Raw genomic sequence first — 22968 nt, 5'->3', positions numbered from 1 at the left:
TAATTGAACTAAAAAGAAAAGGTTTTTATCTTATATTAATTTCCACTCTCTGCCTACAATATGCAGTGATATAATAGGAGTGATATAAATTCTAAATTTAATTTTCATACTAATAACCTGATGTAATCAAACACCTAATATTAGCTTGAACTCATTAATTTACACTTGTAAGAGGCATAACATATTACTAACTCAAGAGATTAGGCAGATGAATCGCAGAGAAAAGCCAGAGCTCCACTTCACTCTACTAATCAAGAGTTATCTATTTCCTCAAGCCAGAGGAGTAAACAGGCCAATGAATTAACAGGAAGTTTCCCCACCTTTTTTTGTAAAATGAAAATTAGCTTTCTTCCCTCTTAATGAAGCAAACCAATATCCCCTCTCTTGCATCTGAAGTGTGGCCCACTTCAGGAAGTTCAAGGTTGTGAATTAAAGAAGTCTTCCAGAAAAAGAACTCACAGAAATCTTTAGAGAAATTCGGTAGTTTCATATTTGTCTAACTCCAGTTCTTCAAGATTCTATTCAGACTATACTAATTGTACACAAAAATCCAGAAATGTCAATCTAAAAGCCTGAAGAAAAGAAAAATCAAAACATGGATTGCTTTTCAATTTTTCCTATGCCAGAAATACAACATATGTTCCACACAACGCTAAAAGTGAACCCAAAACACAGGTATCACTGATGAAAATTATAACAAAAATTTGATGATATCACCACCAGAAAATCATTGAAACATCAAAATATTTTAATATTTCACTATTATAAAGGACTTCACTCACACCAGAACATACAGTGCAGAATCAACCTATTTCTAAACCCTGGAGGTAGAAACACCTCCATTCATTGCATGATGAAGTGCTGGTTTTTTATTTTTATTTTTTGAATTTCCCAGTACAATTTCAATTATTGCTGCTAGGGGAAGAAAAAAAATTCTCTTATCTGTTGGGATATGAACCTTTAGTGGGTCACAGTTTCCAGTGAATATTCTGAACAGTTCTCATATCTACAACATACAGGAAAACCATCATGATTTTGCTAAGAACGAATGTAATGATTAATTATTTCCTATAGACAGTGTATAAGCATTCAAATGCATTTAAAAATAATCAGGTTAGTAAAAATTCACTACTACTTAGTAAGGAGTACAAGATCTGAATTATTTAACTTTTTACCTCTGAAGAAAGGATTAGGAAAATATGGAAAAGAATACCTAAACTTCTACCCACCTTACTGCAGAAATCCAGTTCATGAAGATCAGATCCATATGGGATCCAGGTTTCAATTCTTTCAACTGAACTTTATGAGCTTGATTTTGCCCCTATCTCAACTTAGTTTCACACCAAAAGAAAAGCTCCATTATCAATATTCTTCTTAACAGAAGCCATGGCTCACAATGAAACCACTGTCCTGTCTTGATTTTGGCATTGATCATTCCTTTTAGCCACTTAATGATACTTGTTTTCTTAATCATCAGCTTTTCCTTCTATTTCTGTTTTCTTAATCTGCTGCTTTGCTTTCTATTTCAACACATCATCCTAAGGACACTGCCAACCATTTTAATTTTAGTAGCTATCAACACTGATTTCACATATCTCTTTAATCCTTCCAAAACTGAACATTATATAACATAAAGCAGCTGCACCCATTCAGTTCATGTACTAGGAGACCAACACTCAACACCAAAAGACTGGGAAGTTAACAAAAAAAGCAACCACCTGCTAACTTCTATTGCTATTACTAAAAAAAGATGTTTACCTAACCTGAAAGAAAAGACCTTCTTTGTTATTGAAAAAAAACCCAAAACTATTTTCTCTGCACTACACTGTTTCTAGAACCTCTGCACACATGTTTTTTTCCTTTCCCTGGTAGTTAGGGGGGAAGGGGTGGGGGGGGAAAGAAAAGAAAAGTGAGTAAAACACTGGTAATTTGTTTAGCTAGTGATGCAGGCTGTTCTCCAATCAAATTTTGTTTCCCCAAGGAAGATATCAGTTTTAAATTACACTGCAAGAAGGCAAAAGAAAGGAAGCAAACAATCAAAACCTTCCCAGGAGGGGTAGGAGTAAGGCAAGAACTCCAGAGATCCTATTTAATAAATAAACACCTTCATTTTTGTAAGTTAATTTCACCACAGGAAATAAGTTTAGTTTTAATTATATTGCCTTGTGTCATGTTTTATAAAAGGTACATGAGGCTCATTGACTTTCTCTTATTATTAAAGCCTTTTTTATGCTAGAGAGACTTTGCATGTAGATTAAGTCTCAGCAGAGCCCTAGCTCAGTGCAAAGTGATGTAAGATGCAACAGTTTTATTGTTATCCCACACCTGTGACAACTACTGAGAATAAAAACAAAAAGTCATTGCAGGCAACTTTTTTTTTTCCCCAAAACACCCAACTAGACATAAGAAAATGTTAAAAATACACCTGTATGCAAAAAAGACAAAATACGTCATCCAGTCAAAGCCTTTGCTTGCACAGATGTAGGAGACACACAGAATCTCAAAAATCCAGAAGCCAAAACAGCAATAAAGGAATAAATAAAATTTTAAAAATTAAATTTCCAAACCCAGAAATTCCAGAGGAAACTAAATTTGCTTCTGAAGTTCAGACACAATGAGAGAGGCATATTAGAATTAGAATTCTGGCTGGAGCTTGGAGCAATGGCTGGAAAATTGTGGAGCAGCTCCAGTGCTACTGATATGTAGAAAAAAGAGTTTGGTGTGTGTCCATTCCTGTTTTTAAAGGGACCCAGCACATCCTTGATTCCTCAAGGTTTAGGTTTTATATCTTTCAGATTCTGCGCTGCTTTAGTGTGTAGCTCTGAGCTTCATGTGAGGGGCTGGTGAGCTCTCTTCACAGAGTAGGGAGAAAAAACAATTCCTTCTCTAGCTGGGGACCAAGGACAGCTGATCCACATCTCAAGCCCAAGAGCATAAATAATGTGGACTGAAGGGAGAAAAACAAGAAGGATGGGACTTCATAAGCTAAAGCTGTCACTGGACAATTAACTCTAATATGCAAAGGGACCAGAACTTATAAAAGTGTGAGACCTTGTGACCGGTTGTCCATTTTGTGCCCATTTTGGTTCATCTTGGGTGTAGCCCTGGCTGGGCTCTTGTGCTGCCCAAGGTGGATCCATTGAGGCCTCCTAATAAATCCCTACTTTATTCTTTAGCTCCGTCTAGCCTCTGTTCTGGGTCAGCCTTCAGAAGGCATCACCCTCCCTTCCACGAATCCAGAGTAAAACACACAAGATTCATTCACTTCCCAGGTTGTCACATCTCAGAGACAGTAAAACAGACAGCAGAGACTGATGTAAAGAAATTATGGAATGCATAATTTTTGGGTCACCTAGGACAACACCCTATGGCATCCAGTCAGTGAATGCAGCAAACTATGGGAAATTGTGAGTTCTATTTTGAATGCTTTAGTAGGCAAAAAATAATTTTCACATCACTGCCTTTTTTTCAATTTATTTTGGGCAAAGCAGAATCATGATACCACCAAGACTGTTTCCCCTCCCCAGTCTCAGAATTTTTCACTTCAGACAGCAGTTCCCATCCTGCTACTTCTGGTTTAGTGTCAAATGTTTGGAAATACTGCCAGCTATTTCTAGATGCCTGCTGTGACCAACAGGTAGCTTGTTCTGTGGTCTGCTGAGGAAAACTTGTATATATTGATAAATTTCTGAAGATTTTTCTAGTTTTCTACTAGTATGATTGTTGAATAGCTGGTACCACATAAGCACACAGCAATTTCTTTGGCTTCCAGAAGAATAAGATAACACATCCATGTTAAGATGAGTTAAAACCACAGAGCACATGAGAAGTTTATTTATATTCCAATGTGCTTTTTTCTTATGCAAAGGGGGCATAAGCTTCTTCTGCTGTCAGCCTAACACCTTTCAGGAATAAACAATTATTTTGGGAAGGGGTCAAACTCTTACACAGCCCTAACAATCTTCAATGAGATGTAAAATCCTGAAAAACTCTTTTCACATGCTTTTTACACTGCTGCAGAGGATTTTTCACCTCAGTTCCCATTATCAACATCACAGTATCTACAGAACAGGTTAGAAAGTTTTTTTAAAACTTTCTAGGTTTCTAGAGATTCTAGGTTTGCTACAATCTCTAGTGGTCATTACCTAACACATCTACTCCCAGTTGGCTCATCCTTCTCTAATTCCTATGCGCAAAGTTTGCAACTGAAAATTAAATACATACAGTGTTTCTTTGCCAAGCTGTCTGACACTCATTCCTCATACAATTCAGAGAATCAAGGCTTTGATTCCATTCTTTATAGTAAAACATTAAAAATGCCCTTTAAGTACTCTTCCTCATACTCATTAATAATCACTGAGTAATTCTGGTGTCTGAATGACAAGAAGTAAGGCAATATTTTAAGAGAGTTTGGCATCCTCATAAAACTAGGATGAGCTAATAAGTAATTAACAATAATACAATATTTTTAGAATTTCAAAGGACGTCTGCTTTCTTCCATCTACTTACAGATGGAAGAAATAAAGGGACACAGACATTTACTAAAACCATTCCCACTCTGATGTCAAGGAGGAAACTCCAAAATGCATTTTGGAATTTTGAATGCTACACTGTTGACACACAGTGAAATTTTAAAATTTGAAATTTTAAAATCCCTATGCTCCTGAGAGTAAACCAGTTACCTTTTATTATCCATGGTGGTGCTCTTAAGAAGTATTTAAGTATTTAAAAATAACTTTTTAAATAAATAGGAATTTACTTAGAGCTGTCAAAACCCAGTGAATTTTGAATGCAGAATTGACAACTTTTAGCATTTAAGCATGCTGTCTGTACTGCAACATTAATTCCAGTAAATTAAAGAACTCAGAGGCTTCCAAAAGTAAAGAGAACAAGCCAGCTGTAGGTTGTACAGGTGGTCTTATCCAAGTTGCATCAAACAATGGAGTCCCTTTTTCTAAACCTTTTCATTCATAATTCTGTTGCTGTATTCCTCTAACCAGTGACTCTTTTCAATCCTCTCATAAACACATCTTCACTGAATTACAAGGCCTCAAAAAACAATAAAAAACAAAAAGCCAAACAAACAAAAAAACCTCCACACACTAAACCAAAAATAACCCACAAAACCCATGCACATCTTCAGGAGTATATTTAGTATAAAGTAGTTAGACAGTGCTGTGAGGGATTTGTTATTTTACCAGAACAGAGTAGTGGGAGAGAAAAAATTCTGTTACTAGGGAACAGTGCATCAACTGGAAGTTATTCACCATCTGTACTTGCCTTGAAAACTAGTTTTTAATTTGAAAAATTTTGAGGACTTCTTAATTTACACATTATACCACAACTGCCCAAAAATGATTAAGTATGTTTTTTTTCTCTCCTATATTTTAAAATGTTATTGCTCAAGATGATATGAATAAACCCAGATAAATATGTACAGGGAAATTCTACATTGCTTGAGGCAGAGACTGCATATAAATAACTTCAAAATGCTGTTTTCTGTTTAAAGAATAAGTTGTAAGGGAAGCTTTGCAAGGAACAATACTTTATTTTATCAGTGCAAGATCACCAGGTATGAAGAAATATGAAGGAGGCCTAAAGCTGAAGCTGGCTTTTTATCTACCCTGCTTATTACTGTGGAGGCAGGTAAATGATAAAAATTAACATTCAAGTCTCATATGTCTGTGCATCCTTACAAACAAGTCTGTCCAATCTTATTACACTTCATTAAATTTCACAGTAAATATGAGGTAGAGAGATGTAGAAATAGGAGGGGAAGAGAAAGAGTGAGAAAGTTCCTAGAATTCAACTGCTTATCCAATAGCACAAGACCATCAGCTGATACTAGCCTAATGTCTCTGCAATTCACAACTATTTTCAATTAAGCCATTTAACAGGATCTAAGAAATTAGCTCAACCCTTCGATCTCCTTCCCTGACTAAACAAAGGTACCACTTGAGTTATAGATCTTCATTCGATTATATGCCAGCATGCACTGGCAGAAGCTCTTCCACTGTGAAGAATCTGGTCTGGAATCACATTATTTTATAACCATTGAAGTGTCTCACAACGGCTAGAGCAGAAAATTCCAATTTACACAGAACAATTTTCCAGGGGAAATGTTGCAGTTGCGATGACCACGACACACTGCACAATTTCAGAAGGCTTCAGGCATTCACCCAAACACAGTAACACCATTCCTCATCAGAAGGCTTCTGGTGCCTGCCCACACAGAGTAACACCACAGCACTTCAGAAGGCTGCAAACATCTTCATGTCCTTCAGCCCAGCCTTTGATCCCCTCCTGTTGATGCCCTGCACCTGTGTGCCCTCTGCTCCCTTTGGTGCTTGCTCAGTGCCCCTGGGCACTCCTTCCCTTCAATGCTGCTCACCTGTTCTGCACAGCTGTAGCCAATGAGGGGTGAGGCTTGGCCACAGCCCCACCCCAATTCCCACAAACTGTGTGCCTACCACTGCTCTGCCAAAATCCTGCCATCTTCCCATATCACTTTGCTCCTTGTGCTCTCAGGATTTTTCTTTTCAATACCCTTTTACCACACTTCTTTTGGCCTTTAGGAAGCCCTTCAGTCATAAAGAATTCAAAAGTTTTGTGACTTTTAACAAAGCAAAAATTTGGCCCTGGAACATTTGCACACAAAAGGATCTGTTCTACAGCATTATGGATTAAAAGTTTTCTTCTAACTCCCATCTACTGTCCAAACCAAGATGCATCATCTTATTTGCCACCTACTATCTTTCTGGAATCCAGTATTGTAACCATGAACACACATGGGGAAAGGCCTAAACTACAGTGTTACCCCAATTACTTGTGGTTATTAATCATAGATTAGCTTTTGAGCTTCAGCATTGCCCAGAGCTACAAACAAGTTGGCCTGGTTTGAAAGAGTTTAAAGAGGTGGGAACTCTGAAATGGGTAACCTCCCCTTGATTCCAACCAATCCCTTTCTACCAATAAGGAACAAGTGAATAGATACATGCGATAAGATATCATTGAAAAAAAAAAAACAAAACCAAAACCAAACCAACAAACAAAAAAAAACAACAACCAAAAAACCCACAAAAAAAAAACCCCAGCAACAGCAACAAACTGAGCTGGGAATAAGAAAACATTGAAAACTAAAAATACCCCATAGGCAAATGCAGTGATCCTCAGGAGTTTTTGACACATATTAAATTGTTAAAAAAATAACAAAAGATTGACCAATACATTGTTTCCAATTTTTGGAATTATGTCAGATGCAAAGAGCAATGAACTCAAAGCTTCTTTTTAACCCAAGGGCTCTGAATTAGAGTATAAGTAAAAACCTGCTTTGACTTCAGTTTCATGTTCTTTTGTACATTTAAGCTAATCAACAACCACAATTCTTTGATAATGACAGTTAGGAATGACTGATTTTTAGGAAACATCTGTGTCTCTTCCTAAACATACCACAGTAAAAGAGCTACTTTTCATCTTGGTCTAACTGGACAATTGTTTGAGAAAATTCAGCGATACAGGCCCAACATCGAATTCCCTTAACACGAGAGGCCTACAAATAAGCAAAGGCCTCAGACTTGACAAGTTCCACTGGGTTTTATTGGGGGACCAATCATCACTGATGACCTGTACTAAGACCTAGGCCTACTCAACCCATCCATCTGCTGATGGACCTGTTCCCATTTCTGCTCTTCCCACTACAGCCGTGCCTGACATGGACAGAGTCCCTGCCAGCACCCACAAGGACACCTTCCCTAAGGGAGGGGAATGGAGCCCGCAGAGATTCCTGATTGTGACACCAGAGGGACTGGAGTGACATCACCACCCAGGCCTGAGGTACATAGGTTGTGGTGCATCAACACACCTTGCAGTTGAGGAGTGGATCGCTGAGAAGGAGCTTGCCCAAGGCTACTGAGCCAGTTTTGGTGCCTCTGAGGCAGTTCATAGGCGTCTCTCTTGACTCAAGGAAGCATCGGAACATTTTGTCAGGAGGATAAAGGCCTGCAGTGCTGTGGCACACACCCAACAGGCATTCCTCCGTAGCCACCATGGTGCAGCAGAGAGCTGCTGAGAAGCGTCCACCTGGGAAGGAGCGAGGTGAGAGCCAAGTCTCCCTCCCCACAGCTGCCCATGGCTGGCAGAGGGGGAGCAGCCAAGAGCAGCAGAAAGGGGAAGCAGGAGCTCTGCAGAATCAGCCCAGAGTGGAGGCCCTCCTCTGACGGGCCAGGCTGGGCTGTGGCCTCTGGCACTTCCAGGCCCTTAAGGCAACCCAGCAGGGCCTTGGGGACAATGCTGCAGGGACATTTCCCGAGTCCTGGGAGGTGCTCACACCACCTCCCCTCTCTCTCTCTCTCCCCAATGCACTCTGTGTCACCGGGCAGAGGCAGACACAAAGAGAAGCGGCCGCCTCTCCGTACAGCCCAGGCTGGAGCAGACCCACCGCCGCTCATGGAGACAGCGGGCCCAAGACTCGGGCAGCCAGATGGGAAAACCCATCCGGCTCAACCGTGTGCCCCTGCTGCGTGCTGCGATCAGCCGCCCCAGCCCCAGCACCAGCACTAAGGAGGTGCCAAGGCTGTCCCGGGCCATGGGGCTGTCCCGGGCCATGGGGCTGTCCCGGGCCACGGGGCTGACCCGGGCCATGGGGCTGTCCCGGGCCATGGGGCTGGTCAGCAGCAGCAGCCGCGGCCGCAGCTTCCCCTGCCAAAAGCGGGCCCTGAAGCGCGGCCGCCCACAGGGAGCCAGAGAGCCGCAGGCACCCGAGAGCCCGCTGGCAAAGCGCCGCAGGATGGACCATGTGGCAGCCCAGAGCGCTGGGACCAGCAGCCAGGTGGCAGTGCAGCTGTTCCAGGACACTCCGCCACCCAGGAGCCGAGCAGCTCTGTACATGCCACCCTGGATCTTGCCCCGCTCCCAGGCGGGGCCGATTCGTACCAGGCAGATCTGGCAGCAGCAGCGGCGAGAGAAGAAGCCCTACAGTCGGCCCGAAATCCAGAGCAGGACCAGACAAGCACCAACCCCTGGTGCTCACCCCCGTCACCCCTAAAAATAAAGTTTTCTCTTTGTTTCAACTGGGAGATTCCACATACCTTTTTCCAGTCATCTGCAGCTGATGTCCACACAGGGGCCTCAGCTCAGTGGGACACTCCAGCACGTGTGTGCCCTCAAACACCCAACCCGTCCCACGGCAACACCCAGTGTCATGATGTCCCATGGCCTGGAGATACCGGCCCTGCTTCTGCCAGGGGAAAAACAGAACGCTGCAAAAGGGCCAAGGAGATTTTGCAAGCATTCCTGGCTCAGGCGGCCTCAAGTGGGAGGGCACAGCTCTACCTGCTGCAGGTGCCCAGGAGGGAAAATCATGGATGTATCAGCATTATTCTTCTCCCAACACAGCCCAGGCACATTTCAATCTACCACTGCTGCCACTGAGGTTGCACCTACCAGCCTGGAGAGTAACTGGCTACATTCATTAAATTCCATTCATATCACAATAATGTTCTCCATAAAAGTATATGGAGGGCAAGGTGTTATGCCATTAATGTGTAATATAAATAGTATTTCTCTGGTACTGCCAGCATGATTCAATTAAGCTTTAATCCAGAAGTCTTAATTATTTTTTAACCTAATCCAGTGTGTATTGTGACCTGATGTGACAAACAATAACCTCCCTGCCAAAGGCCAAGTCTTCAACACTTCCTCTTTAGTGGTCATTACTCTCTGTGTGGAGAACTTCTCAGAAAATCATTTGAAGACATTGAAACTGATATCCTGAAAATTCATCAGAAAGGAACTGATTAGCACTCAGATACACTGGAGAAGCTAACTAAAGCATTCTATAAAGTTTATAGCTAAATTCACTGTTACTTTTCCCTAAGAAGTTAATGGCAGAAAATTCTAGATGCCACCTCTCCACAAGAAGAGGAATCCACACAAAGGAACGTGAAGAGTGTAGACTAAAATACCATAATAAGCTCAATAAAAGCACAAAAAATTACAACTTGTTTTCTACTTTGAGATTTGTTTTTTAAGCATAAACTCAATGTTTAAAATTTTTTAATGTCTTCTCACAAAAGGGACAACTCTTGGTTCACCCTATCACCACGTGGTTAAATCTTTGTTGTTGTTATATACTGGAATGAACATTAGGTTTTTCAAATTTATACATTAAAATAAAAGAAAAAAATTTTAAAAATACAAGAACTAGCCCTGGGAATCAACAGGTCAGCAGTTAGAACTTGGGAACAGAAAATTACAATGAATGCCTTAAAAAAAAAACCAAAAAAACCCAAAAAATTCTTTAGACTTAAGTTTCCTCAGCAATTTAGCCTCTAAGCATCCTCTACTTTGAGAAAGGTGGCTAAGCCAACATGATAAAATGCATGTAACTGTTCATTTTCCCATCAAAAACTCCATCTCTCATGTGACAAACATTCCTCCTGGAAACAAAATAACCTTGTAATTTTCTATCAAACATAGAAGTTCAATGGAATGGTTATGCTTCAACATTATTCTAACTACTATATTAACTCTTGGTTAATTCAGTCTCTATTTACTCTGTAAACTGATGACTGTTCCACAGAATATAAATATTGTCTGGAAACATGTGTTGCATCCATACATTCTTTACGGCATTCTGAAATTAATATCAATAACGTTTCATGACATTTCTACACTATCCTCTATTTTATTATACCACCTATTTTGGTTTTCTTTTTTTTTGTTGTTATTCAAACTTCTGTTGCCTCCTTTGCAGTGAATCAGTTACTATAGAAACAGTTGTACATGCAAACCTGAGTTGAATTCACTAGCATAGAATAAAAAAATATAATTTGATTGAATAGTTTGAATTGGTGGAAGAACAAAATGTGAAAATTCATGTGTGGGCTACAATTCATACCTTGCCTAGATTCAATATGTGATGTAAATAGTGAAATGTTATCGGTTGGTAATAAAGAAACAAACAGCAATGTTTTAAGCATGCTTAATCTCATCTAATACTATCACTGAGTTACGTATTTTATTGAATTGCTCTTCCAGTGAAAGGCTTTAAATGTAAAGATTTATTTCATAATAAACCCCCAGGTGATTCATCATTCCAGTAATTTGTATTAATTTAAAGCTGCTGGATCAATTTACTACAATAAATTGTCTTGTGTTGATAAAAACAGCAGCACTGGGTTAAAGCTACCAACATTAGGATGTCTAAATTTTCTTTCAGTGCTTTATATAAATTAAAGCAAGACCAGGCTGAGACTTTACAACTAATTTTTCACCAATTCCTTCCCTGGTTAATAAATTAGATTTATTTTTAACAGATAAATATGAAATGGACATACACCTCACAAAGAAATTTTCATACATTTGTGGACTGCCTTATCTTTCAGGATTATAGAAATTCACAATTAATTGGCTTCCATAATGTGCTATAGCTGGTTTAAATAGGAATTGTACTGAGTACCATCTCTCTGCTTCAAGTAATTACTGCAACACTGAAAAAAAGGCTCTTAAAAGCTTGCTCTAGACTAAATACCCATAATGGTTTTTACAGGTGACAAAAGCCTTTCAAACAGCCAAAATCAGATCTGACAGCTCACCCTCCATCAAGAACCATGCTAATGAGCTTTTGATGTCATTTCTGTGTGCCCTACACACCCCAGCTCCTCCAAAAACTGCTGTTCTATCTCCTCAGCTTTTGGCCAGTGCTGTTCCACCATTTAAATATCTAAGCCAAGTGCAAGTTTTTTAAACATATTTGATGATTTGTTTCACTCAGGACCTACTCAGAGTGAGACTATTAATTACTATTATTTGTGCTGAACTCAAAAGAAAAATGTTCCAGTGGTTTCAAAGAGCTTGGAATCAGGCCCAAAGAGTTTAAATCGGATCTAATTTATTCCTGGACTTTACTGATCCTCTGCACAGTGATGAATTTAACCTATCTTAAAATTACTAATTAAATAGGCCGAGAATATATTTTTAATAGCTTTTTTCAATTTGAACCACACTGAAAAATTGCATCTGTAAGATTTGGAAGGTTTTTTTCTGAAATCTTTTCTGGATCTATATTATGTTCTATGTACTTGTAAATGATTTCTCATTTATTATTTTTTTACATCACTCAGTTATTTCTGAAGCAGTAGATGACACTGATTAGCATATGCTGATTAAAGAGTACAATTGCATGACAATGACTTTAAATTTTAAGATAAGGCAAACTGATAAAAATAGAAGGGCATAATTCAGGGAACAATTATCCACCTCAGGTGAAGGAATTCTACAGACTTAATTACAAAAATGTACAGAATGCATTACTGTCAATTAGAGCACACCCTGTGCAATTCATTAAAGCCCTCTCCCCTGTGCAGTGACAAATACTTCATTATGCCCTGGAGAAATAAGGAAGAACAAAAAGGGGTAATGTCAAATGAAAAAGGGACTAATCTGTTCATAACACAGAAGTATATGATATATATGATAGGTATATATTAAGGAATCTGGATGAAAGGGATAAAACTAGAGAGAAAAAAAGTGCATAAGGAGAGGTCTAATTTGTTTACAGAGGAGTTAGGATGGAGATTTACTACGGTAATTAAGCTATTATTCAATGACAAAATGAAAAAAAAGAAGCAATTACTGAAGAAACCCCACTGACACTTGGCCTAAAAAGATACATGCCTTGCCAAGGATGGAAAAGGTAAAATAAACAGCAAAAGAATTTTTTAAAAATGGTTTTACTTAAAACCAAATGAACCAAGTTAGACCTGTCATCATGTCATTTTTCACTTTCCTGATCTTCTCCTGCTGGACTGAAGTATCTCTCACAGTTCCCATACATACAAATAGAGACAACTTGACATAGTTTGGAAGAATCCTCCTCTTTTCTCTATCACTCTTTGAGTATTTAGTTTCATTACTAGTACTGTTTAGAAATATAAATTAAAAAAAAACAAAACAACATTTAAGGTAATATTTATGTTGTGCTACACAGTAGTTGTACTCTCATTAACATTTCTATGATTCTTGATTCGGGGACAGAAACTTTACATTTGCAATGGAGACCTTTTTCAGTATATGTCTTTCATATGCCTTAGCTAAATTCCAAGTAATCAGGTGACCCCCTAGTCTATTAAAACTAAGATGAGATTTTCCACTCCTTCTAAAATACGTCCAAAGTCACTGCAAAGTTAATCCAGGTAACTTTACACCAGCATCTTCCAAGTCAGCACACAGCAGGCACTGATCCAGCCCAGCACTACAGTCATATTGTATATCAAACAGAGGGAAGTCCTGTGTGAAAACCATGATCCAGTGTGGGAAACCCCTGATACCAAGCTCTTCTGCTTTAAGGCTGCCTTGATAGTTTTAGACCTTTCTGGCTGTTACAAAATTAAAAAAATTGTACTTATTGCTTATAATTATTTGCCTGTTTAGACTTAAAGCTTTAGAAGATTTTTTGGCAGTTTCCCCTTCTTTTTGCATTTCGGTTTTTTTTTCTCCCAAAGATATTCTGTGCTTTGCAATATTCAGACAAGTGATAATTATTTCCTATACACAGATTTACACATAACCTGCTTAATTTTAGTAATTAACCTCAATACGCTGCTATGCGAGTAAAGAATGAATGGAAAGTAAGTTTCTTAACTTGCCTGTCACAAGCAAACGTGTCAGCTAAATTCCAATTAAAAGCTCAGTTTAATTAGACAGGGGGTTGCATATGAGTATCTAACTGCTATGACACCATGCAGGAACTCATTCTCCTTTTACATATTCCAAAACACATCAAAATGCAAATCAAAACAAATCACGTGTATGGCAGTGATTTAGGTCCTCTCAACTGCACTCCTAAGAGTAGGGAGGGAGATGCTGAAGCTGATCAGTTCCATTTTATTGCTAGTTCAGATAACATGCAAAAAAGCTTCTCAATAGGTCATATAGTCAGGGAAAATGAACTGCAAATTAGCACAGGGGAGGAGAACACATTTCTTTAAGAATTCTCTCAAAACAAAGCAATTATTTTCAAATAAATCAAAGTAATAACTAGCCAAGTCACATGGAACAATACTGGAGTATGGCACAACATTCTGCTCCTGAATCCTCATGTCAAATTTCATGACAGATAAGGATAGTCAGATTTATCAAAACGTTTTCTAAAACTGCAACATAACCAGGTCAGGTATAAATTCTTGCTTTCTACACCTTGCCAGTCATTTGAACCACACCACAGGTCAGGATTCAGCATCCCACCTTCAACAAAATCTCTGTGGCAACTGCACTGCAGCCCTGCATGTGGATATTAGAAGTGACTGAAATACAGAATGTAATCTTGAACAATATTGTGCAGATAACTGTTTAAAAATTACAGGACTGTAGAACCATTAAGTTGGTAAATATCTTTAAGATCATCAAGCTCTACTTCAATCACATCAGGGTTGACAATTTCCTTATCTCTACCATTGACTTACTCAGTCTGCCCATCTTGACTTCCAGACGTCCACTCCACTGCTGACTTTTTCTTGAAAGTTAAAAGGATCTACACCTTTTCAGCAGCTCCAAGGGGAAGTGTCTCTTTAAAAAATTAAATATAAGGAAATTATTTGGGAGTAAGATTGTCTATCTTTCCACTCATGTCAAACACAAGTTAATAAGTTTGAGTTAAGTACAATTTTTCATTACTGATTAATGCAACAATATCTGGGTGGGGGAGGAGAAGCTGGAATAGGACATGATGTTATGGGACCACACACACACACACACACTTTAAAATAAAGTATATTTTAGGCCTGTACTTGATATGCTCAGTATAAGTTTCTAACAGCTGATTTCAAAAAACATGATTTCAGGTTTGAAAGAATATTAGGAGAGAGAAAGAGGTGCAAAACTAGTAGTATTGTGAATACAGGAACAGGAATTCTTGATCTAATGAAGAAAAAAGGGATGAAAGGCATCATCATGATTTTCATGCAGGTGTCTCATGCACCCATAGATAAGACCATCATTTCAGTGAAGATTTTTCCTTCAAGAGCGGCAAAAAGCAGAGGCCATCTGATAATTTTTCTGTTTATATCCAATTATTCTGTTTATATCCATTTATTACCATCAAAAATATTTCAGCTTTATCATGTTGCTGATTGTAGTCCACCAAAGAATCCGAGCATACCAGTTCAATATGCTAAATTTGTATCATAGTTATACACTTCAGAAAGCATGTAATTTTCACTTGTTAAAAAGAAAAGCAACCAAAGAGCTAAGATGCTATTAAATCACTAAGGCATATTGCAAATAGCCATGTCAGTAATGTATTTTTATGTTGCAAAGAGCAGCACTGAGCAATAGTTATGCTGAACTATGATTTGTTCATTAAATGATGGATCTTGTTCTATCAATTATATGAAACATTCTCTAGACAGACATGTTATTCAATTTGGTCAACAGTGATAATTCTTACTTAAAAAAAAAAAAATACAACTGAACCTGCAGAATGTATTTGACCAGGTTAAATTTATTCAGAATGTAAGATATGCTTTCCTGTCTTATATGTAGCGTGACCTATTTTATATAAATTGAGAATGTTTAGACTTCAGAAAGGATACAGAACAGAACCCTAAATCAGTACAATATGCAAAAAAAAAAATCATATTGAATATGTATCAGGGAAAATTATTTCTTCCCCAAATGAACACAGAATTTCTAAAGGGGATTAGGAAGCGTTATGGGAGAAATATTGCAAATGCATTATTGGAACACAAATGTGCCCTTTACTTCTTGACACTTCATTTGGAAAACACCAAGTAGGTATTAATTAAGATAACAAGTGACCCATACTTTTAATCTTTTGCATTAATGACTGATGAAAATTTATAAACTTTAATGCTACTTCTTCACTGACGCAGAGCTAAATATACCAGAACAGAATAACACAGACCCAATTTAGCTAGTAAAAATTTTCACTTTTAATTTCAATGTATGCTTCAGAAACATAGGCAAAAATTCAAGTATTCCTTGATTTCCTTCCTCTGGGAAATCTCACTGGGAAGCAGAAGACAATTTGTCAGTTTCACAGAAGAATTGTCAGCTCACGACAAGAGCTCTGCATTGTGTGTAGGAGCTAGTATGCCAAAGAAAATCTGTACTAAAATGAAGTCTCTACATTTATCTGGTTAAATTTTCCATTAGAAAACTAGGTTCTACCTCCCTTCTAACTGCAAAATTATTTTAAAAAAATGAACATTTGCTTATGATTTACAAGGTATGTGCCAGCTATTTCTACACATAACCTTTATTCCCTTGTCATTGACAAAAGCTTATTTATCTCAAGGAACAAGGGGAGTAAATTACCCCTCGTGCAACCACAGAAATTCAGTTGTACACTTTCTTTAAAGAACACAAAGCAAGACTTGCATTGATAAGAGCTACTCCTACATTTACAAAATGTTTACTTTGAGCAGCAACATGCCAGGTAATGCCAAGTATTTTTCCACTTCTTGTATTGTGGTATCAGCTACATTTCTAAGCACTAAAGTTTCTAAAATATAACAGAACACGATAGTTATAGAGCTCTCTGAGCTTGAAAGAAGGTGAGCAAGCCATTTTGGGAGCATATCAGTATAAAATGACTCAAGAATAAGCTTTATTTCCTGGTATACTATAGTTTAGTAGACATCAGTTTAGAGAGAATTATCACAGGCTCTCTAGATGGGTAGTTCTCAATATAGCTCTCCACATCAAAACTCACTACTTTGTGCGAGTGCCCACTTACCCTAATCCCCAAAATACATCCTGTTTTATCTTTTTACTCAAAACAATGGAACAACACTTGGGTTCCACCTTAGTGCTGAAACGTTTGAGTACTATTACACTGTCCAGCTGCATCAGAAAAGTTCTAAACTTCAGTTCTGTTTTTTTGATATGGAGCATTCCCTTCATTTTATTTTGTATTTATTTAGGGTAGATATAGGCAGATGAGAAATTCAAAATAAAAAATTAATAATATTTTTGTAAACCCTAGTTACCTAACTGTTGGTAGAACTGGTATCTTATCTTTAAGAGGTTCTCAGATGCTGCTGAGTATGGAATGGCTGAAGCAAGTGAATATTAGCATTTCCCATTGCCCTTTTCATGATGTCCACTATCAGCATTAGCTCCAGGAAAACAGTCACATAGTATATTAAACCATCAGGGGCTACATTTGTAAGTAATTTGGCAAACGGCTGGTCTCTGTAGACCTTTGCCTGAATTTCACTGCAATTTGCATATTGCTAATAAGTATATTCAGCACGGAAGTTTTCTTTGCAATTAGCTCTTTTAAGTGCAACAGAGCTTTAGAAGACATATATTCATTTGACAGTCTTCTAATTGCTTTTTATGTTGTCATCTTTAAGGCAAAGGAGCTTTATGATCCTAAACCTTTAAAACATTTTAATTTTTCTGAGAACTAGATATGAAAGGGCTGAGAACTGTAGTCAGATTAAACCAGTGTAACTAATTTGAAGACACATGAAGTCTTTGCAATGCATCACTTCTGTCAGTCCAACATTTTTCCTCTTTACAAGACTACACAAAAATATGACAAACCACATCTTGTCTTATGAGAGTAAAGATTTTCTTCATACTTACTCTTTTTCGTGCTTAATGTCTAGACCAGGCTAGCCAGATTGCTATAGGAAATTTTTTACACATACTAGCTAAACACAGATTGTTTCCTTCATATTGATATTAAATGGCTGTGAGAGGTGGAAATGTTATGGGTAATGGCTTAAACATTGCTAGGATGGAGCTTTGCCCATTGTGGCTAAACTGAATAAAGAGGCTGAGACCACCCAAGCTCACCCCTCCTTCATCTGACTGCAGCTTTGGGCTAGGACTTGAGCTCCCTGACAGAACCTGATATATGATAAAGGTGACAATACTGTTCAATTATCTCTTGTCTAGGGACAAGGAAACAAGGCTAAGGCAGGAGAATGTATCCACAAGAAAGCCAAACCCAGCAGCTGTCCTGAAAATATGCTGAGGCCATGTTTGCACAGCCTGCCCCACAGCCAGGAAGGGAGGAGGAGAGTCCTGGAGGATCCAGAGGCTGCTGCCAGAGTCTGTGTCAAACTCACCCCCTCCAGGGAAGGTGTCTGGGCATTCCCACCTAGCCCAAGTGTGTATCAACCCCCAAAACTCCATCTTTGCAGGGGACCTTCAGCACCAAGAAAATCTGATGGAGACCATCCACAAGACTGGGGGATCTGTAGATCCATTGGGATCTACAGAGTGGTGATGTTTCCTACTATCTCTCTTTCACTCTTTCTCTCCCCTCACTTCTTTTCTATTTCTCTCTTGTCTCTCATTTCTGGTTAAATAAAACCCATACTATTGACTTTTAGCATATGGTCTCATTTGCACTTCAATTCAGGCAGAGGCCTTTCTGGTCATTTTAATAAGTGGACCACAACAAGGGGCTCGAGGCCTACCCACCAGAGCCAGGCCCTTCAGGGGCTGCACAAGGGGCTCGGGGCCCGGCACTGCCCAGTCCCAGCAGAGCCACTGACTCAGGAGGAAGCAGCTCCTGGGATCCCACCCTGCACTCCAGGAGCTCAGACACAGAGGAGGAGGAGAAGGAGAAGGTGAAGGCAGCTGCAGCACCCAGCCCTGCCTGGCAGGCTGGCAGGCCGGGCCCTCAGCGGGCAGGGCCGGGGCGGGCGGCGGCTCAGGCCTGCCCTGTCCGACTCTCAGGAGGAGGGAGCCTTGGCCAGCATGGAGGAAAAACAGGAATATGACATATATCAAACACTTTCCCAATCAGGAGAGGTTACCAAAAAAGACCCTTGCCTTTGGGAAGAGGCGACAGCCCAGGACTTAAACCAACAGCAAGAGGAAGTTTCCTCATGCGGAGCTGCGAAGCCCCGAGAGCAGCATCAGTGCGAGGTAGGTGAGACAATCCAGTGGGGAGATGGCGCACGGCAAGAGCCAGAGATGTCCCACTGGGAAGAAAGTGTGACAGTCCAGGAGCTCTCCCGGTGGGACAAAGAGGATGAGACATACCAGGAGCTGAATGAGCTGGAAGAAGATCTGACATACCAAGAGCTGCCCTTGTGGGAAGGGGAGGGACACCAGGAACTGTATCCTTTGGAAGATGTAGGAGCTCATCTGCACATGTACCAATGGGAAGGAGACCAGAGAGAGCCAGAGTTGTCCCAAGAGGGAGACAACGGGGAAAAGGAGCTAACCCAAGCAAAAGACTATAATGTCCAGCAGCTGACTCAATGGGAAAAAGATGGGAGCAACCAAAATCTGTCCCAAAGGGAAGAAAGTGTCAGCAGCCAGGGGCTGTCTCAATGGGCAGGAAGTGTCAGGTACAAGATCTGTGACAAACCCCTATGCCCAGAGAAGGACAAGGAGTGCCAGCCTTGTGCCCAGCAGGGGCCCAGCTCTCCCAGCAGCGTGGGCATTCCGGTGGCAGCAGAGGCAGCCCGTGAGCTGCCCAGTGCCTCTCCTGCCCCAGGGAGTCCCACAGAGGATGACCTGGCAGCTGCTGCTGTTCCAGCTGGAGCTGCTGAGGAGGTGGAGGAGCCCCCGGAGCCTCTGGCTCCCAAGGTGGAAAAGGCACCAGGTTCTGCTGCTGGCAGTGAGGAGCTGCCATCAGCAGGGACAGAGAGCCCAGTCCCTGCCCCACACAGCCCCCCAGGCTGCAGCCAGGCTCTGCTGGACTTGGCGGGGCACATCAGCTCTGAGGTGGTGCTCAAGGCTGTGCTTGAGGTCCAGGCATCTGGCCAGCAGCCAGAGGAACAGGGGGAGCTGGAGCAAAGCACGGCTGCAGAACTGGAAGCAGCAGCTCCAGGACAAAGGGAAGAGAGCCCGAGCTCTGCCCCACAGAGCCCCTTGCCCAGCCCACTGGGAGCCCAGGAGCTCAGGGAGCAACAGGAGGAAGCAGACAGGGGGTCAATCCTGGCAGAGGAAGAGAGCGAGGAGGGGGCCTTGGCTGGGGAGCTTGAGCATTCTCATTCTCTTTGCAAAGATGAGGAACACACAGAGCTGTCCCAAGAGGAAATCCATGAATACCAAGAAGGGTCCCAAGGGGAAATCTGTACTGAGCAGGAGCTTTCCCAAGCAGAAGCCAGTAGCTCCCAGAATGGGTCCCAAAGAGAAGGTTCCAGTGAGGAGGAGCTGCCCCAGGCAGAAGCCGATAGGTACCAAGAAGAGTCCCAAGGGGAAGCCAGCAATGCACAGAGGTTGTACCCTGGAGATGCCGGTAACTATGAGGAAGGGTCCCAAGGGGAAGGCAGCACTGAGCAGGAGCTGTCCTCAGCAGAATCTGGTAGCCACCAGGAAGGGTCCCAAGGGGAAGGCAGCACTGAGCAGGAGCTGTCCTCAGCAGAATCTGGTAGCCACCAGGAAGGGTCCCAAGGGGAAGGCAGCACTGAGCAGGAGCTGTCCTCAGCAGAATCTGGTAGCCACCAGGAAGGGTCCCAAGGGGAAGGCAGCACTGAGCAGGAGCTGTCCTCAGCAGAATCTGGTAGCCACCAGGAAGGGTCCCAAGGGGAAGGCAGCACTGAGCAGGAGCTGTCCTCAGCAGAATCTGGTAGCTATCAGGAAGGATCCCAATGGGAAATCAGCACTGAGCGGGAGCTTTCCTCAGCAGAATCCGGTAGCTACCAGGAAGGGTTTCAAGGGGAAGCCAGTATTGAGCAGGAGCTGTCCCCAGCAGAAACCAGCAACTACCACAAAGGGTCCCAAGGGGAAGCCTGCATTGAGCAGGAGCTCCCTCTAGAAGAAGCTGGTAGCCAACACGAGCTCTCTGATTGGGATGAATGTGTTGAGGAAGAGCTGTCCCATGGTGATGTTGGAAACTATGAAGAAGTATCAGACTGGGAAGAAGGCACAGAGCAACTCCCTTCCCAAGGACAAGCTGGTAGCTCCCACAATCTCTCTGACTGGGAAGAATACAGCGAGCATGAGCTGTGCCATGGTGATGATGGGAACTACCAAGAAGTGTCAGACTGGGAAGAATGCACAGAGCAGTGCCTTTCCCAAGTTGGCAGCTCCCACAGTCTCTCTGACTGGGAAGAATACAGCGAGCATGAGCTGTGCCACGGAGATGTCAGCAGCTGCCAAGAAGTGTCAGATTGGGAAGACTCCATTGGCCAGGGGGTGTCCAGAAGGAACGGTAAGAGACCCTCCGTGGAGTCCAGCTGGGCAAGTGACAGTGACCGAGACCTCATGCAGGACAGCTGGGAACAGAGCATCGGGGCCAAGCCCTTGCTGCAAGAGGACGACGAGTGGGATGAGATAAGCGTCCTGGAGCTGTGTGAAGATAAAGACAGAGAGCGAAGAGCGGCAGGTCTGACAGGAGGCGGGTTCTACATGCATGTCCCTCGTGAGGCTTGGGTTGAGCTCAGGGCATCTGGGCCGTGCCTTGGAGGACATCTCTGTGCCTCATGTTCCCAGGTGGAAGCCCCCAAAGGACACACGGCCTCTCCTGCGTTCCAGGATCAGGTGCCACAGGCTGGGACACCACAGGCGCTGCGGGCGCTGTGCAGCGTGTTCTGCTTCCCCTGCCTGGCACCACGGCCTGAGGATTAGGGCACACTGCTGATAAAAAGAATATGAAAAAAAGAAAAAAAAAGTAAGAAAAAAATAATAAGGAAAAGAATAGGAAAACAAATAAGAATTAAAACAAGAGAAAGAAAACAAATAATAAGAGTGAGAATACGCATAAGAAAAGGAATAAGAAAAAGAAAAAAGAAAAACAATAAGCTGATTTAGAAGATAAAGTAGTAAAGAAGTAAACACTAAAAGGAAGAAGAAGGAAAACAATGAGAAGGAGAATAGGAATAAGAAAAAGAATAAGTAGATGTAGAAGATAAATTAGTATTAGATGTAAATACTAAAAAGAAGGAGAATAATAGAAGGATAAGAAAAAGAAAAAAAGAAAAATAATAAGTTGATGTAGAAGATAAAATAGTAGTAGAAGTAGATACTAAGAAGATGAAATAGTAGTATCAGCAAATTACTATTATTATTATTACAGTACTATCAAGGTAGAATGCACATCCTCTAGCATGACAGGTTGGTTTTGTTTGGGAAGGACCTCAAAGATCTTCTAGTTCCAACAGATTTTCTTCTGCTCTCTTTCTCCCTCTGTGAGATCTCTTTCCCATTTCTTTCCATTTCTCTTTTTCACATTTCTTGTTAAATAAAATCCATGTTAATAAAATGTTAATAAAAATTATGGTGTTGTCATCATATGGTCTCATTTGCGCCTCAATTTGGGCACAGTCATCTCTCCCTAAACCGACTGGAACCCATTGTCTGCCAGCCTGCCTTCAAAGCACAGGTGCTCCAGCCCTTTGATTATCTCCATCTCTCTCCTCTGAACTCATTTTAGCAGGCCCATGTCCTTATGCAGACACAGATGTAGTGCTCCAGGTGGGGTCCCACAGAAATGGACTACAGGGTCACAATCACCTCCCTGGGCCTGCTTCTCTTCACTCCTTTCCAGACAGCCCAGCGCATTGCTGGCTTTGTGGGCTGGCAGCACAGATGGCTGGCACATGCTGAGCTTCTCCTCCATCTGCACCCCAAGTGCTTCTCCTCAGCCCCTGCCCCACTCAGCTCCCTGTCCCCTGCAAACCCCGTGCTGAGGGGGAGCTCCATCCCCTCTCTGCATCACTGGCAAAGCCATTCAAGCACCCTGGGGCCAAGGCAGAGCTCTCCCTGAGGGACACTCCTCATTCCCCGTCCTCCACATGGACATGGAGCCAGTGACCACAACTCCCTGGCTGCCTCTTCTGGCCAATTCCTCTCGCCCCCCAGAGCCCACCCTGCAAAGCCAGGCGTGGCACTGTGGGGCTCGGAGTGTCTGTCATGTGGTACTGGGTCTCACAGCGGCTCTGGGCACGTCAGCAGCGTCAGAGATGGAAATGTTATGGGTAATGGCTTAAACATTGCTAGGATGGAGCTTTGCCCATTGTGGCTAAACTGAAT

The sequence above is a fragment of the Molothrus aeneus genome, chromosome 4 (genome assembly GCF_037042795.1).
Source record: "Molothrus aeneus isolate 106 chromosome 4, BPBGC_Maene_1.0, whole genome shotgun sequence".
NCBI classification, from domain to species: Eukaryota; Metazoa; Chordata; class Aves; order Passeriformes; family Icteridae; genus Molothrus; species Molothrus aeneus.
This window is presented reverse-complemented; position numbering follows the sequence as displayed.